At 41.8% G+C, this 16,065-nt stretch overlaps 1 pseudogene; it reads right to left on the bottom strand.

Annotated features, from left to right (window-relative positions):
- Positions 1–99: 99 nt before the first annotated feature.
- LOC101008940 lies at positions 100–897 on the bottom strand (annotated as a pseudogene).
- Between the last annotated feature and the right edge of the window lie 15,168 nt (positions 898–16,065).

Below are 16,065 nucleotides of genomic sequence, written 5' to 3'. Positions count from 1 at the left end.
AAAATAATTAGACTGATGATCCAAGGAAATAAAAAGCTATAAAATATAAAATAGAATAAAAATATGAATTGGATTCATTAGTTTTGTTTTTTTTTTTTTTTTTAGTTTAAATGCATTTTATTTTTAGACAACCCACATAACAGGAAACAATGCCTCCACTCCAAATAAATCACAGTCAAAATAAATGAAGAGCTCAAGATGACATCAGTCCCATTTGTCTTAAGTCCTGGTGTTGTGCGGATGACACGCAGAAGCCAGTTACTTTGGACAGGTGGCCAAAGTAATTGCCAAATTTGTTAACATTTTTCCATTTCTAAACCATCCTTAAAGAAATCATATATGGGGTCACACGATCTTCACGGTAGTCCAGTAGAGCAACCGTGCCATCTGGATTCATGTTTTCACCAATAAAGAACTGGTAGTTTTTGAAATTAGCAAGTATGTCCTTGATTTGTTCTGAAGCCCCTGTCATAAAAGGTTTTACTGTTTCTGGTCTCTGTTCTTCAAGTTTGCCTTTGATCGATTTCATGTAATCTTTGATGTACTTCTTGTAGGTTTCTTTTGTGAAACTTGTTTCCTGGATATGACGGTTCAGGACAATATCAACACCAGTGATTACTGTACTTTCTGTACCTTCGCCCTAGAGGCCTTCAGCGGAGGCATTTCCACCAATGAGCGAGTCATCAACGTTATCTTCTATCCTACAGACCATCTTCCCCTCCACCTCCAGGTACAGCCAGTTCACAACCTCCCAGATCTTGTAGATGTTGGAGAACATCTCATCGTGGCTGATGAGGTCCCGGTAGATAATCATAATGGCGGCTGAAGGGAGACAATGCGGCGCTAGCTTAGCAGGAGCCTGAAGCTTGCAGCGAGCGCGGTGCAGCCTGAGCAGTGCTAGGGTGGAGAGGGGAGTGGGTGGGGGGGAAAAAAGTTAGATTCATTAGTCTTTTATGAAAAATATAATTATGGATTAAAAACAGAAATTCTAAGCTGAACTAGGAATAAATATAATTTCAAAAGGATGTGAAAGTATTATTTTTAACAGAAATGTAAATAAAGACAAAGTAGGAAAAACAAAATAGAGGCAGAATACTTAAAGAATAAACAAGTAAAATTGAAATGGGGAAATTAGATAAAATAAATGAAATAAGATAATATATGTAAAGTGCTTCTCACAGTAAAGTGATGTTGAGATGTTGCTCTATAAAACAACACTTATCTTTTATAAAATTTGAAAATAAAAGATGAGGGGATAATGGGGGGAGGAAGGAGTAAAGAGTCCTAGTGAGAGCAAACGAGGAGTCTTTGGCAAAATTTTCACTTAGCTTTCTCTAGAGTTAGGGACTGGATAGCTGGGAGATAGCAAGCGCAGAGGAATACAAGGTCTCTATCCCCTCTGTCCTCGTCCCATGTCCCCAGTAATCTTGCATCTCTTTATGGTATCCATCAGAGGGGACCCAGAGCTGTCTGAAAGAGCCTCACCACAAACTGGATTCGTTGACTTCACACCTGTCGAGCCACCAACTCTTTTCTTTGGAATCCATAAGAATAGCTCATGTAGGGATCCAGAAGTGCATTGAAAGTATTTGGTAGTCCTCAGTGTAAGCACAGATGGCTTCCTATTCTCATCCTTGGATGCAAAAATATGTCCGAGTAGTAATGGTAGTTAGTGATAATATTCTGAAGATCTATGAGATGGCCATATTTCTTCATAATCTGTTTAAAGAATGGATTTAAAAGTCACCTGGAAGTGGAAGCATTTAACTAATGTTTACATAAAGTTGTATTAGAATGTTGCTAGGAAGTGAGAGATTTATGGTAAAGTGAAAGTGAAGGTTCTATCAAGGACAAGAACACAATTTAGGAAAAGGAAGTATTAAGGTTCACACAATAATTTATATATATATATTTGCACATACAAAATCTATATATGTATAAATATATTTCATATATAACCCCCCAACACAAGACAGCAAGTTCACCCTCTGGAGATAGGCTTACTTATAAAATAGAGATAAATATTAAGAAATCAAGCCAATAACAGGCGCTTAGTCAAGGAAGCAACTTCTAGGGAATACTTTAGATCTCTTCACTGGTCTACATATACTTGTATGAAGATTCAGCTAGGAATGCCTTTGACAGAAACTGTACTGTGATCACAGTGACCCTAAAACTTGAGCATGCTTCAGTATCACTGGACTCTGAGATGAAGATTCACACACTGGGGTGGGGTCAGAGAATGTGCATTTCCAACAAGTTCCCAGATAATCTTCATGCTGTTTGTCAGAGGACTACACTTTGAGAGCCACAGGCTTATATTTAAAAGCATTTTCTTGTACAATTTTCTTGTACAACAAAAGATTGGAGGTAGGTGGTTTCTGGTTGGCTATGGCTCCATAAGGTCTTTAAAGGCAAAACCCCTTTCTAATTTACTGTTCTGACATCTCTGGGTATTAGCACCTTATCCATAGAAATGCGACCTCCCTGCCCCCCATCCTGGCCCTGTGGTCACAGCATTGCCAACACAGTTCCAAGGCTTCCATCTTCACATTGTCAGATCCAAGAGAAGCTCCTCTTCAAAAGTTTAGTTTGTTTAGTTTCCTTATTCTCTACTCTCAAGGTCCAGCTTCTTTATCCTTTGTGCCTCCCTGCACCTGGTTCCAGTAAACAACTCTCCCACCGGTCCTTATCTACAGAGCCCACATCTGCTATTCACTCTGTAATTTGTCCCTCCCACTGTAACAGTTCTTCCCGCCAAAGCTGTCTTTCACGTTAACCAATTGGGTTCAGTTTAGATTGTGTTGTCCAACTCCAGCCAACAGGGACAGGACACAGTAGTAGGGACAAGCTGCGTTAGGAATAAAAACTCTTTCCCTCCTTTATTCAGTGTGCTCTCATGGCAACTGCAAGAAGCACCCTTCTGCAGAAGTAAATTTGCCTTGCTGAGAAATCTTTTGTTTGAGTGCTCATTTTCTTTGTGACTCCAAGCGTTCCTTCCAACAACATGATCCCATTCAAGGCAGGAAGAAAAAGGGAAGGAATAGCAAGCCCAAGGCTTTTACTTCCCAAGACTCTGTTTTTCAAATCAAGACTCTGTTTTTCAAAAAAGAAAATCCTTTCCAGAACTTCCAACCAGCTTTCTTTTATCTCTCATTGGCCAGAACTGGATCACACACCACTCTGCCACTGTCTTCCAACCAATTACTGTATTGACCAAAGGGATGAGATGACAATTACTGGTTTACACTAATAAGGATTCATTCCCTGGGGCTGGAGAATAAGTCTACCTTCTCTGAAATTAAGGTGTCTCTGCCCACTGCCTGAATAAAATAAGATTTCCTTTATCAGGGAGAAAGGTGAGGAATGGCTGTTGGATAAGCAACAAACAATGGCTACCAAAAGAGCCCACCTCATGCTGTAGCAGTGAAACAGCAAAAGAGCTGACATAACTACTCCATTTTTGTTTAAGAGGGCTTTGCCCATTCTTACACATAGGCTAGGATAATTTTAGAGCAGTGAGACAATATGCAAAAACAACCAGTAAAGTCTAGGGTTAAAGGGGAAGTAAATATGGTTTGTTTAAGATTTATTATTTATTTTTAACTTTTAAGTTCAGGCTTATATGTATAGGTTTGTTATACAGATAAACCTGTGTTATGGGGGTTTGTTGTACAGATTATTTTGTCACCCAGGTATTAAACCTAATATCCATTAGTTGTTTTTTCCTTATCCTCTCCCTCCTGCCACCCTTATCCCTCAAGTAGACCCCAGCACATATTGTTGCCTTCTTTGTGTTCATGATTACTCATAATTTAGCTACCACTTATAAATAAGAACATGGAGTATTTGGTTTTCTGTTCTTGCTTTAGTTTGCTAAGGATAATGACCTCCAGCTCCAGCCACATTCCCACAAAACACATAACTTCATTCTTTTTTATGACTGCTTAGTATTCCATGGTGTGTATGTACCACATTTTCTTTATCCAGTCTACCACTGTTGGGTGTTTAGGTTGATTCCATGTCTTTGCTATAGTGAATAATGCTGCAGTGAACATGCATATGTCTTTATGGTAAAATTATTTATAATCCTCTGGGTATATATGCCCAGTAATGGAATTGCTGGACTGAATGGTAGTTCTGCTTTTAGCTCTTTGAGGAATCACCATACTGCTTTCCACAATGGCAGAACTAATTTACATTCTCACCAACAGTGTATAAGCATTCCTTTTTCTCTGCAACCTCACCAACATCTGTTATTTTTTGACTTTTTATTAGTAGCCATTCTGACAGGTGTGAGATGGTATCTCATTGCAGTTTTGATTTGCATTTCTTTAATGATCAGTGATGTCGAGCTTTTTGTCATATGTTTGTTGGTCACAGGTATGTCTTCTTTCGAAAAGTATCTCTTCATGTTCTTTTGCCCACTTTTTAATGGGGTTGTTTTTTCTTGTAAATTTGTTTAAATTTCTTAGAGATGCTGAATACCAGACCTTTGTCAGATGCATAGTTTGCAAAATTTTTCTCCCGTTCTATAGGTTATCTATTTACTCTGTTAATGGTTTCGTTTGCTGTGCAGAAACTCTTTAATTAGATCCCATTTGTCAATTTTTGCTTTTGTTGCAATTGCTTTTGGCATCTCCATCATGGAATCTTTGCCTGTTCCTATGCCCAGAATGGTATTGCTTAGGTTGTCTTCCAGAGTTTTTGTAGATTTGGGTTTTACCTTTAAGTTTTTAATCCATCTGGAGTTGATTTTTGTATGTGGTATAAGGGAGGGGTCCAGTTTCAGTCTTCTATATATGGCTAGCCAGTTATCCCAGCACCATTTATTGAATACAGAATCCTTTCCCCATTGCTTGTTTTTGTCAGCTTTGTTAAAGACCAGGTAGTTGTAGGTGTGCAGCCTTATTTCTGGGCTCTCTATTCTGTTCCATTGGTGTATGTTTTTGTTTTTGTACAAGTACCACACTGTTTTGGTTACTGTAGCCCTATAGATAGTTTGAAGTTGGGTAGTGTGACACCTTCAGCTTTGTTCTGTCTGCTTAGGGTTGCCTTGGCTATTTGGGCTCTTTTTTGGTTCCATATGAATTTTAAAATAGTTTTTTTTTCTTGTTTTATGGAAAATATTATTGGTAATTTGATAGGAATAGTACTTAACGTGTAAATTGCTTTGGGCAGTACGGCCATTTTAATGATATTGATTCTTCCTATCCATGAGCATGGAGTATTTTTCCATTTGTTCGTGTCATCTCTGATTTCTTTGAGCAGTGTTCTGTAGTTCTCATTGTAGAGATCTTTCACCTTCTGGTTAGCTATATCCCTAGGCATTTTATTCTTTTTGTGGCAATTGTGAACGGGATTGCATTCGTGATTTGGCTCTCGGCTTGATTGTTCGTGTACAGGAATGCTAGTGATTTTTGTACTTTGATTTTGTATTCTGAGACTTCACTGAAGTTGATAATCAGTTTAAAGAGCTTTTGGCCTGAGACTGGGCTTTTCTAGATATAGAATCATGTTATCTGCAAACAGGTATAGTTTGACTCCCTCTCTTCTTATTTGGATGTCCTCTATTTCTTTCTCTTTCCGGATTGCTCTGGCCATAACCTCCAATACTATGTTTAATAGGAGTGGTGAGAGAGGAGGACATCCTTGTCTTGTGCTAGTTTTCAAGGAGAATGCTTCCTAGCTTTTGCTCATTCAGTATGATGTTGGCTGTGGGTTTGTCACAGGTGGCTCTTAATATTTTGTGGTATGTTCTTTCAATACCTAGTTTGTTGAGAGTTTTTAACATAAAGGGGAGTTGAATTTTATTGAAAGCCTTTTCTGCAAATATGGTATAATTATGTGGTTTTGTTTTTAGTTTTGTTTATGCAATGAATCACATTTATGGATTTGTGTATGTTGAATCAGTTTTGCATCCCAGGGATAAAGCCTGCTTGATGGTAATGGAGAAGTTTTTTGATGTGCTGCTGGATTTGAGTTGCCAGTATTTTGTTGAGGATTTTACATCAATGGTAATCAAGGATATTGGCTTGAAGTTTCCTTTTTCTGTTGTGTCTCTGACAGCTTTTGGTATTAGGATGGTGCTGGCCTCATAGAATGAGTTTGGGAGGAGTCCTTCCTCCTCAGTTTTTCAGAATTGTTTGCATAGGAATGGTACCAGCTCTTCTTGGTACATCTGGTAGAATTTGGCTATGAATCTGTCTGGTCTTTGGCTTTTTTGGATTGGTAGACTATTTATTACTGATTCAATTTCAGAGTTCATTATTGGTCTGTTCAGGGATTCAATTTCTTCCTGGTTCAGTCTTGGGAGGGTGTATATGTCCAGGAGTTTATCCATTTCTTCTAGATTTTCCAGTTTGGGTCCAGAGAGGTGTTCATAATATTCTGTGATGGTTATATGTATTTCTGTGGGGTCAATGGTAATCTCCCCTTTGTCATTTCTACTTGTGTTTACTTGGATAGTCTCTCTTTTCTTCTTTATTATTCTACCTAGCAGGCTAACCGTTTTATTATTTAAAAAACAAACAAACAAACAAACAAAACTCCTGGATTCGTTGATCCTTTTAATGGATTTTTGTGTGACTCTTTCAGTTCAGTTCTGATTTTAGTTATTTCTTGTCTTCTACTAGTTGAGATTGGTTTGCTCTTGGTTCTCTAATTCTTTTCACTGTAATGTTAGGTTGTTAAATTGAGATCTTTCTGATGTGAGTGTTTGGTGCTGCAAATTTCCCTCTTAACACTGAAATAGCTGTGTCCCTGAGATACTGGTGTGTTGTGTCTGTGTTCTTATGAGTTTCAAAAAGCTTCTTGATTTCTGCCTTAATTTCATTATTTACCAAGAAGTCATTCAGGAGCAAGTTATTCGATTTCCATATAAGTGTATGATTTTAAGCATGCTTTTTAGTCTTGAATTCCATTTTTATAGTGCTGTGGTGCTGTGGTTGTTATGATTTCAGTTATTCTGCATTTGCTAAGGAGTGTTTTATGTTCAATCATGTGGTTGATTTTAGAGTATTGCCAGGTGGCAATGAGAAGAATGCATATTCTGTTGTTTTGGGGTGGAAAGTTCTGTAGATGTCTGTCAGGTCCATTTGTTCCAGTGCTGAGTTTAGGTCCTGAATATTTTTGTTAATTTTCTGTCTCAAAGATCTGTCTAATATTGTCAGTGGGGTGTTAAAGTCTCCCACTAGTATTGTGTGGGGACCTAAGTCTCTTCAAAGGTCTCTAAGAACTTGCTTTACGAATCTGTGCACTCCTGTGTTGGGTGCATATTTAGGATAGTTAGGTCTTTTTGTTAAATTAAACCCTTTACCATTATGTAATGTCCTTCTTTTTTCTTTTGTTTTTGTTGTTGTTGTTGTTGTTGGTTTAAAGTCTGTTTTGTCTGAGATTAGGATTGCAATGTCTGCTTCTCTCTGTTTTCCATTTTCTTGGTAGATTTTTATCCATTCCTTTATTTTGAGCCTATGTATGTCACTGCATGTGAGATGAGTCTCTTGAAGACAGCATACTATTGGGTCTTGCTTCGTTATCCAGCTTGCCACTCTGTGCAATCAACATTTAGCCCATTTACATTCAAGGTTAGTGTTGAAATTTGTGAATTTGATTCTGTCATCATTATGTTAGCTGGTTATTATGCAGACTTGTGTGGTTGCTTTATAGTGTCACTGGTCTGTGTACCTCAGTATGTTTTTGTAGTGGCTGTTAATGGTCTTTCTTTTCCATGTTTAGTGCTTCCTTCAGGAGCCCTTGTAAGGCAGGTCTAGTGGTAACGAATTCCCTGGCACTTGCTTGTTTGAAAAGGATCTTATTTCTCCTTTTCTTATGAAGCTTAGTTTAGCCACATAGGAAATTATCTGTTGGAATTTCTTTAAGAATCTTAAATATTGGCCCCCAACCTCTTTTGGCTTACAGGGTTTCTGCTAAGAAGTTCACTGTTAGTCTGATGGGCTTCCCTTTGTAGGTGTCCTGACCTCTCTCTCTAGCTGCCTTTAACATTTTTCCTTTCATTTCATCCTTAGAGAATCTGATGATTATGTGTCTTGAAGGTGATCTTCTTGTGAATTATCTTACTGGAGTTCTCTTCATTTCCTGAATTTGAATATTGGCCTCTCTAGCTAAGTAGGGGAATTTCTCATGAATGACATCCTGAAATATGTTTTCCAGTTTGCTTCCATTCTCCTCATCTCTTTCAGGGACACCAATAAGTCATAGATTTGATCTTTTTACATAATCCCATATATCTCAGAAGTTTTGTTCATTCCTTTTCCTTCTTTTTTATCTTTTCTTGTCTGACTGTCTTATTTCAGAAAGCTATTCATTGAGCTCTGAGATTCTTTCCACAGCTTGGTCTATTCTGCTTTTAATATTTGTGGTTGCATTATGAAATTCTTGTAGTGTGTGTTTTAGCTCTATCAGGTTGGCTACATTGTTTTCTACACTGGTTATTTCATCTGTCAGCTCCTGTATTGTTTTATCATGATTCTGAGTATCCTTGGATTGGTTTCCAATGTACTGCTTCATCTCAATGATTTTCATTCCTATCCATGTTCTGAAATCTATTTCTGTCATTTCAGCCATCTCAGCCTGGTTCAGAGCCCTTCCTGGCAATGTAATGAGGTTGTTTAGAGGAATGAAAGCAGTCTGACTTTTTGAGTTGTCACTGGTTCTTTCTCATCTTGCTAGGCTAATGTTCCTTCAATTTTTGAAGCTGCTGTTCTTTGGATGGGCTTTTTTCCTTTTATCCTATTTTTTGAGGCTCTTAAGGGTTTTATTGTGAAGGAAGGTGAGTTCAGCCAACTGGCTTCATTTCTGGAAGATTTTAGGGGGCCAAAGCTCAGTTCCCAACTCCTGGACTGTATGCTCTAACTCTAGGGGACAGCCTCAACTTTGTAATCTGTCTCCTCGAGGTTAGGAATCCACTGTGCTGGGGGGCTGATATGCTCCCAGGTAGCTGGTCACTACACTGCAATGGGTGGTGTTACCCAAAGCGTTTTCAGGATGGTGACAGCAGGATTGTCCTCGTTCTCACATGCAAGCAGCAGTGGCAGTATGGTGGGGTGGGGTGCATGCTTGTTGGCTGCAGCAGGGTGCTAGTGGATGCCAGGGTGCCTGCCTCCATGTAGGCATTCACAGCTGCAGTGGAAGAAGCACGGCTTGAGGAAGAGGGGGGCCCCACTGGCAACTGTGCATGCAGTTGTGCTGGTGGTGGTGTTAGCATGGGGTTTGGGTGCTGATCAGCACAGGTCTGAGTATGCCATCTGTGCACATTCGTGCAGGTGGAGATGGCTGGGGAGGGCCTGCTGTTCTCTGTGCCTACTCTCACTCCAGTGGCAGTGTTGATGCAGGGGCAAGGCATTGGCAGGGACAGGGCTAGTGCGCTCTATGCCCACCAAGGCTCTGACTGCAATGGCAGTATGGTGGGGAAGGGAGGCTGGTGGGGTCAAATGCACTCCTGCCAGCAGCAGTGGTGAAGCAGGGTGCATGTGTACACACATGCTGGTGGGGCAAGGAAAGCAAAATCTGCTAGTGTGCATACATGCTGACAAAGCAATGGGGGGGAGGGGGTGGCCATGGGCCCCGGGGAAGCTACAGTGCAGGGAGGGAGTGGATAGACTGGTGTGTGACCATGGAGACCACCCCACTGCAGCTCTCCACTAGTCAGGTATGGTCCACCAGTGCAGAAGCTATAGGGTGAGCCCCCAGGGCACCCAAGGCTGCCCTGCAAGCAGACACTGCCAGGTTGGGGTCCCAGAAGGGGCCAGAAGACCAAGGATTACTCAGGTCAGACCAGTCCAGTCTAATGGGCAAGACCACCCTGCAGAGTTCAGGTCTGACAGTTCCCCTGGGACTAAAGTCTCCTGTGGGAGCTAGTGTGCCAGTTATCCTGGTTCCTCCACTCCTTGGTGGCAGCTTTTCCACCTGGTTGTGTCTAGTTGGTCCTTGTTAAAGATTTGTAGAAGCATAATGACCAAGGACAAATAATTTCCCAACCTCCTCAGACCCTCGCTGCCACCTAGGTGTCTTCAGTCACCGGTTAACTCTTGATCTCAACTCCCTCCTCCTCCCTTTGCCCTTAACATAAAAAGAGCCTGAGATCTGTAATGACTTAAGATGGTATTTTAGAACGCCAGTTCACCATCTTCTCGGTTTTGCTGGTTTTCTGAATAAACCTGCTTTTCTTCCCATTAACCCTCGTTTCTTGTTTCTGGCTTAAGTGGCAAACCTGGATTCTGTTACAATGCCAGGCAACCAGCGGAGATATTTTACACACATATTTCACTAATTCTCACAATATTTTTCTCAGGTAAGAGTTAGTATTCCCACTTTACAGATGAGACTTGAGGAAACTAATAAGTTGTTTATACAGCTAGGAAAGAATTATGATTTGAACTAGCTCTACTGACTTGACAGTTTAAACAATACATTTACATTACTGTGCACTACTGCCTTTTATCTATAGTTCAGAAAAATTATTGTTATCATAATGAAAACCCTCTATTATGGAGAAAAGGCAAATTTATATCCTGCTTACCATGCAGGATATGTGTATACCATGCAAGATTTTATTTCATAAAAGTTTGAGACAAAAATTTTAATTCTACAAGTAAATAAAGAGAAAATTCTGTCACCAAAAAGAATATATTTCTAATGATAACACAAACCATAATTTCTATTACAGCGGGGACCCCTTATTCTTGAGGATACATTCCAAGACCCCCAGCAAATGCCTAAAACTGCAGATAGTACTGAATCTGATATACACTATGATACTGTGATCTGACCACCAAGAGGATTACTAAGTGACTCACAGGCGAGAAGTATAGACAGAGTGGACATACTGGAAAAGAAATGATTCACATTCCATGTGTGAGATTTCATCACACTACTCAGAATGATACTCAATGGAAAACTTACAAATTGTTTGCTTTTGGAATTTTCCATTTAATATTTTCAAACCGCAGTTGACTGTGGGTAACTGAAATTGAGGAAAGCGAAACTGCAGCTAATGGGGCGCTGCTGTATAATAAGGCCAGGCAGAGTGAGAAGGATATTTCTAGAGTGTAATTTGGAGCTTCCTGAGTTTTGTACACTCACACTTGTAAGTGCAGCTTATTCTTACTCCTTTAACTTTACTACTGTGTGTGTGGTAGGAAGATAGAATTTATGGGGGCCTTGGAAGAGAGTTAGGCAGGGAAGAGCAGGCATGGGAAAAAGCAGAAGAGAGACAGAAAATGGTTTAGCGACTTCAAAAGACAAGGGACCCCAATTTAATATGACTCGGATTACAGGGGTTGTGAATAAGAGGTTTCACATTCTACTTTATTTCTATATTGTTTCGATGTCATACAACGTTTACAACTTGAATCTGTTTCTGTAAAGATGTTTTCATTCTGAAAAGATTAAGAGAGAGAAAGATAAGCGTAGAAGCTACATTTCAGAGGATTCTGGAAAAAAAACAGAAAGCAAATGAGTAGGCTTGGGAAGTACAGGCAATCTCTTTAAGAATTTGACAACAAATGCAAAAAGGAAAGTTGGATGTTATCAAGGTTAGCAGGATTACTCTTTCTTTTAAAATAGATGTGTAGAAACCCACGGATGCAAAGATGGGAACAATAAACAATGGGGTATTACAATGGAGTGTGAGAGAGTGGGGAAAAGGGTAGAAAAACTATTAGGTACTAAGTTCCCTACTTGAGCAACAGGATTATTAGAGGCCTTAACCTCAGTATCATGTAATATATCCATGTAACAAACCTACACATGTACCCTCTGAATCTAAAATTTAAAAAAAAAAAGAAAGAAAAATTTAAAATATATATAAACAGGCCATGCGTGGTGGCTCACGCCTGTAATACCAGCACTCTGGGAGGCCGAGGCGGTTGGATCACTTGAGGTCAGGAGTTTGAGGCCAGCCTGGTCAACATGGTGAAACCCAGTCTCTACCAAAAATCCGAAAATTAGCTGGGCGTGGTGATGTACGCCTGTAGTCCCAGCTATTTGGGAGGCTGAGGTGGGAGAATCGCTTGAACCTGGGAGGCAGAGGTTGCAGTGAGCCGAGATCGTGCCACTGCAGTCCAGCCTGGGCCACAGAGCGAGACTCTGTCTCTAAATAAATAAATAAATAAAATATATATAAACAACTCTGAAAATAATAAAATAGATGTAAAGAAACAAAATATATGCCTGTGAGCACATCATCAGTGCTAAAGAAACTAACTTTGCCTAGTATTAGTGCTATAGTATTAGTATTAGAATTAGTGTATTATAGTATTAGTAGAGTATTAATATTAATGTATTAGTGCTCATAGCTGTGTAAAAAATAGCACAATATTTAGCAGCCTAAAGCAACAAATATTCATTATCTCACTTGGTTTCTGAGGGTCACGAAATCAGGGCTTAGCTGGGTGGTTCTGGCTCAGGTTCTCTCCTGAGGTTGCCGTCAAGTTGCTGCCTCTTGTTACAGTCATCAGAAGGCTTGCCTGAGGTGGAAGATTCGTCTCCAGGCTCACTCATGTGAGACCTCAGGTCCTCATGGTGGTTAGTAGAGGCTTCCGTTCAGAGCCTCCATGTGGGACATCACAGCTGGCATCCTCCAGAGTGAATGCTCCAAGAGAGGGCAACCACAGTGGTAGCAGTAGTGCCTTTTGATGATTTCATCTCTAAGGTTGCAGACCATCACTTTCATTTTATTCTATCCATTAGAAATGAGTCACTAAATTCAGCCCGCACTCAAGGGGAGGAAAGGTAGTCTTCCCCTGTTGAAGACAGAAGTATGAAAGCATTTATGGACATATTTTTAAAACCATCGCAGAATGTATGAAGAATATCATGGCTTAAATAAGCATACATACACACTGAAAACTAGTTTAAATAGCGTGGTACATTTCTCAGTAAGAAGTATGTTAAATGTAGTTTCTTGAACGTGAAGCCATTTTGATGTTACAAAATCTGTCCTAATATTGACATTTACTCTCTAATATTGTCAGTTACAACAAATGCCATGGCACAGTGCTTTTCACATTTTGTTCCAACACTCAAGTGGGTATTTGTGATGCCTTGTAGTTGCCAGCAAGTTCGGCAACTTTTCCTATGCTTGCAGAATTTCTTCCATTTTCAGGACTGCTTCCTGAGGCAGAAGCCAGAACTTTCTTTCCTATCCACCCTTGCAGCAAGCATCCAGGGACGGAACTTCTGTTCTTCCACACAGACACTTCCATGTATGATGTAGATTTGGAAGACGGCAGTATAGCCTTGAGTCCAGTTTCTAGGAAGGATGGAGTAAATGACTCCAATGATGGAATCAGACCTTGGACTCTCTCCATCTCGGGGTTCTGCTTCCCCCTGTACCGGCTTTATCCTCAGATCGCCTGTCTCTACCAATACTCCTAGTGCCTCATCACTGCACTCCCAGTTTATCATTCTCAGAATTTTCATTATCAATTGGTTCACTTAAACAAATGAACAAACAAACAGTAGGTGCAAATAATGGCTATTTTATTATTTCCACAGATGTTGTGAATCAGGAATTGGAAAAGGATACTATGGGGACAACTTGTCTACCTGCATACATAATAATATGGGGTAATTAACTGGAAGGAATCAATGGCTGTGTGGGAGCAGTCACTTGATGGCTAGGGTCTGGAATCATCTGAAGGCTCATTCAGTCATATTTATAGCAGTTAATACTGCCTGTTGTTTGAGGGCAGTCACCTGAAACAACTACATGTGGCTACCTGGGCTTCCTCACAGCATGGTGGCTCAGTTCCAAGATCAAGTATCTCAAAAAAAAAAAAAAAAAAAAAACAAAGTGAAGTACAGTTACAGCAACTTTTATGACCTAGCCTCAGAAGTCACATAGTATCACTTCTCCATAGACACAAGCCCCTTTCCAGATTCAATGAATGAGAACATAGACGCCATCCCCCCACATTCCATCTATTAATGGGAGGGGTGTCAAAATAACACTGGAAGAAAAGCATTTGGAATGGGAGATACTATTATAGTTCTGCTGTGTGGCAGGTTGTATTTTTCCAAAGATGACCAAAGATAAACTAACTTGTACCAGGCCCATCCTTAAACAGCAGCCAGAAAATTTTAATACAATTTTGAGGCTTCAGAAGGTGCATTTCTAAGGGATACCCTACGACGCGGCTGTGTTACTCCAAACTGTCTTATACTAGCGGCTTGTTGGAAGTTGAGTCTGGGGTTAACAAAAATGTCATTCAAATAACACTGTGGTTTGAATGCGTCCCTCACACACCTACTTTACAGGGTTGTTAAGAAATTTTTATTTATTTATTTTAGAGATGGAATCTCACCATGTTGCCCAGGCTGCAGTGCAGTGGCTATTCACAGGCACAATTATGACACACACAGCCTTGAACTCCGAACTCAAGCGATCCTCTGGCCTCAGCCTCCCGAGTAGCTGGGACTACAGGAACGCACCACCACGCCCAGCTGAAATAAGATGATATATGTAAAGAGCTTAAAGCAATGCTTGTCACATAGTGACATGTTCTCAATCCATGTTATTATTATCATTTCAGTGCCTTGAAATAAGCCATTTTTAGGAAGTCTGTGGCCTCTGACAATTTGGCGCCATACAATGGAGATGGAGGGTGGCAGCTGGCACTCTGGTGACCCCATGTCATCACCACGTGGCTGCCCCTTGACCCTGGCAGAGTCTAAGTTCCCTTTCATCTCTCAGCACCCCAGGGCAAGGCCTGAGGAACTGCTCTTGCCTGAGCTCTTGTCGTGTACTGCCGAGGGCCGGGCCTGGCGCTTAGAAGGAGGGGTGCTATTGAGGTCAGGACATAGACGCAGGCTTCTGACAGCTTACAATGCTGTGTGGCAAAGTGTGAAAGTGGTGATTCTCCTGGTTACCATCTTGAGGCCCTCTCGCAGGGACAGTTCTATAGGAGTTGGCGGAAACTCCGTGAACCAGGGCAGCAGGCTCGTGACAGCCCTTGTTCCCGGGGATCACAGGAGTTCCAAGAAGAGGCAAGACAATTCTTACAATGTGACCCAGCAGGAGAGCCATTGGTGAGGTGTCGCACAGTGAGGTTGGTGTGTGCAGTCTCCAGGCTGATAGAAGTTCTTGATGAAGAAGTCGCTGTCTGCACCATATGAACAAGGGCGTGACCGGATAATCATGTGGCTGCCGGATCCCAGCTCAGCCAACCAGGCCCCTACCACTCCACAACACAGAGCCTGGGCTCTTCGTTCTGTGGTCGATATGAGGTCCTGGGTAGCGGGGAATGCAGTGGAAGTCCTGGGAAAAGGGATAACAGGACGAACTGAAACTCATGTACACAGAAAGTAAGGAGAACACTGCAAAACAAGAAAAGGGAACAAAAATATCTCATTGCCTTGTAGGGTTGCGGGGGCAAAGAGGAGGCCACCGTACTGCATCCGAGGCGGTGCAGTGGGGATGGGCCTGCAGGCACCAGAAGGGCGACTGTGCCACGCTCCCCTGCATGTGGCGTGGCACAGGCGACACGCACATTTCTACAAAGCTTCCCTCCCGTGTGACTTGTGGCACATGCGAAGAAGAAAAGCGGCCCCTAGGGGCAGGAGTCCAGGAACTCTGCTGCTGTCCGGGCACCTCATTCCTTGAAGCCAACTCTGTTTAGAACAACACAAACTAAACACCGCCCTGTGGGCCGCGTCCCTGCACCACCAGCCAGGGGCCTCCAGAACGCGCTCCCAGGAACCCAGAAGTTTGCTGGTGTGTGTTTGCGGCGCCCGCGCACCTCGAAACTGAAAGCGCAACTGGAGGGCCCGGAGTCTCCCCCCAGTCAAAGGCCCGCGAGCGCCGACGCCCCCGCCGAGAGCGCGCAGCTCCGCTGCAGTTGTCTTCACTGCCGCGGCGGGCCGGGGGCAACAGTGAGTCGCGGCGGCGAGAAACCGAAGTACCTGCGTGGCGGCCGCCCCAGCCCGGGATGGGAGAGCGGAGAGAGTGGCGGCGGAAACTCTCCACGTTCTGGAGGCAGGGTGCGGGCAGGAGGAGGTAGAGGACGCCTTGTAGGAAGAGCGAAAGGAACGTCGCATGCCTGT

This window comes from Papio anubis, chromosome 6, assembly GCF_008728515.1.
Source record: "Papio anubis isolate 15944 chromosome 6, Panubis1.0, whole genome shotgun sequence".
Lineage (NCBI taxonomy): Eukaryota > Metazoa > Chordata > Mammalia > Primates > Cercopithecidae > Papio > Papio anubis.
Note: the sequence above shows the minus strand (reverse complement) of the source record. Positions and strands in the feature narration are given on the sequence as shown.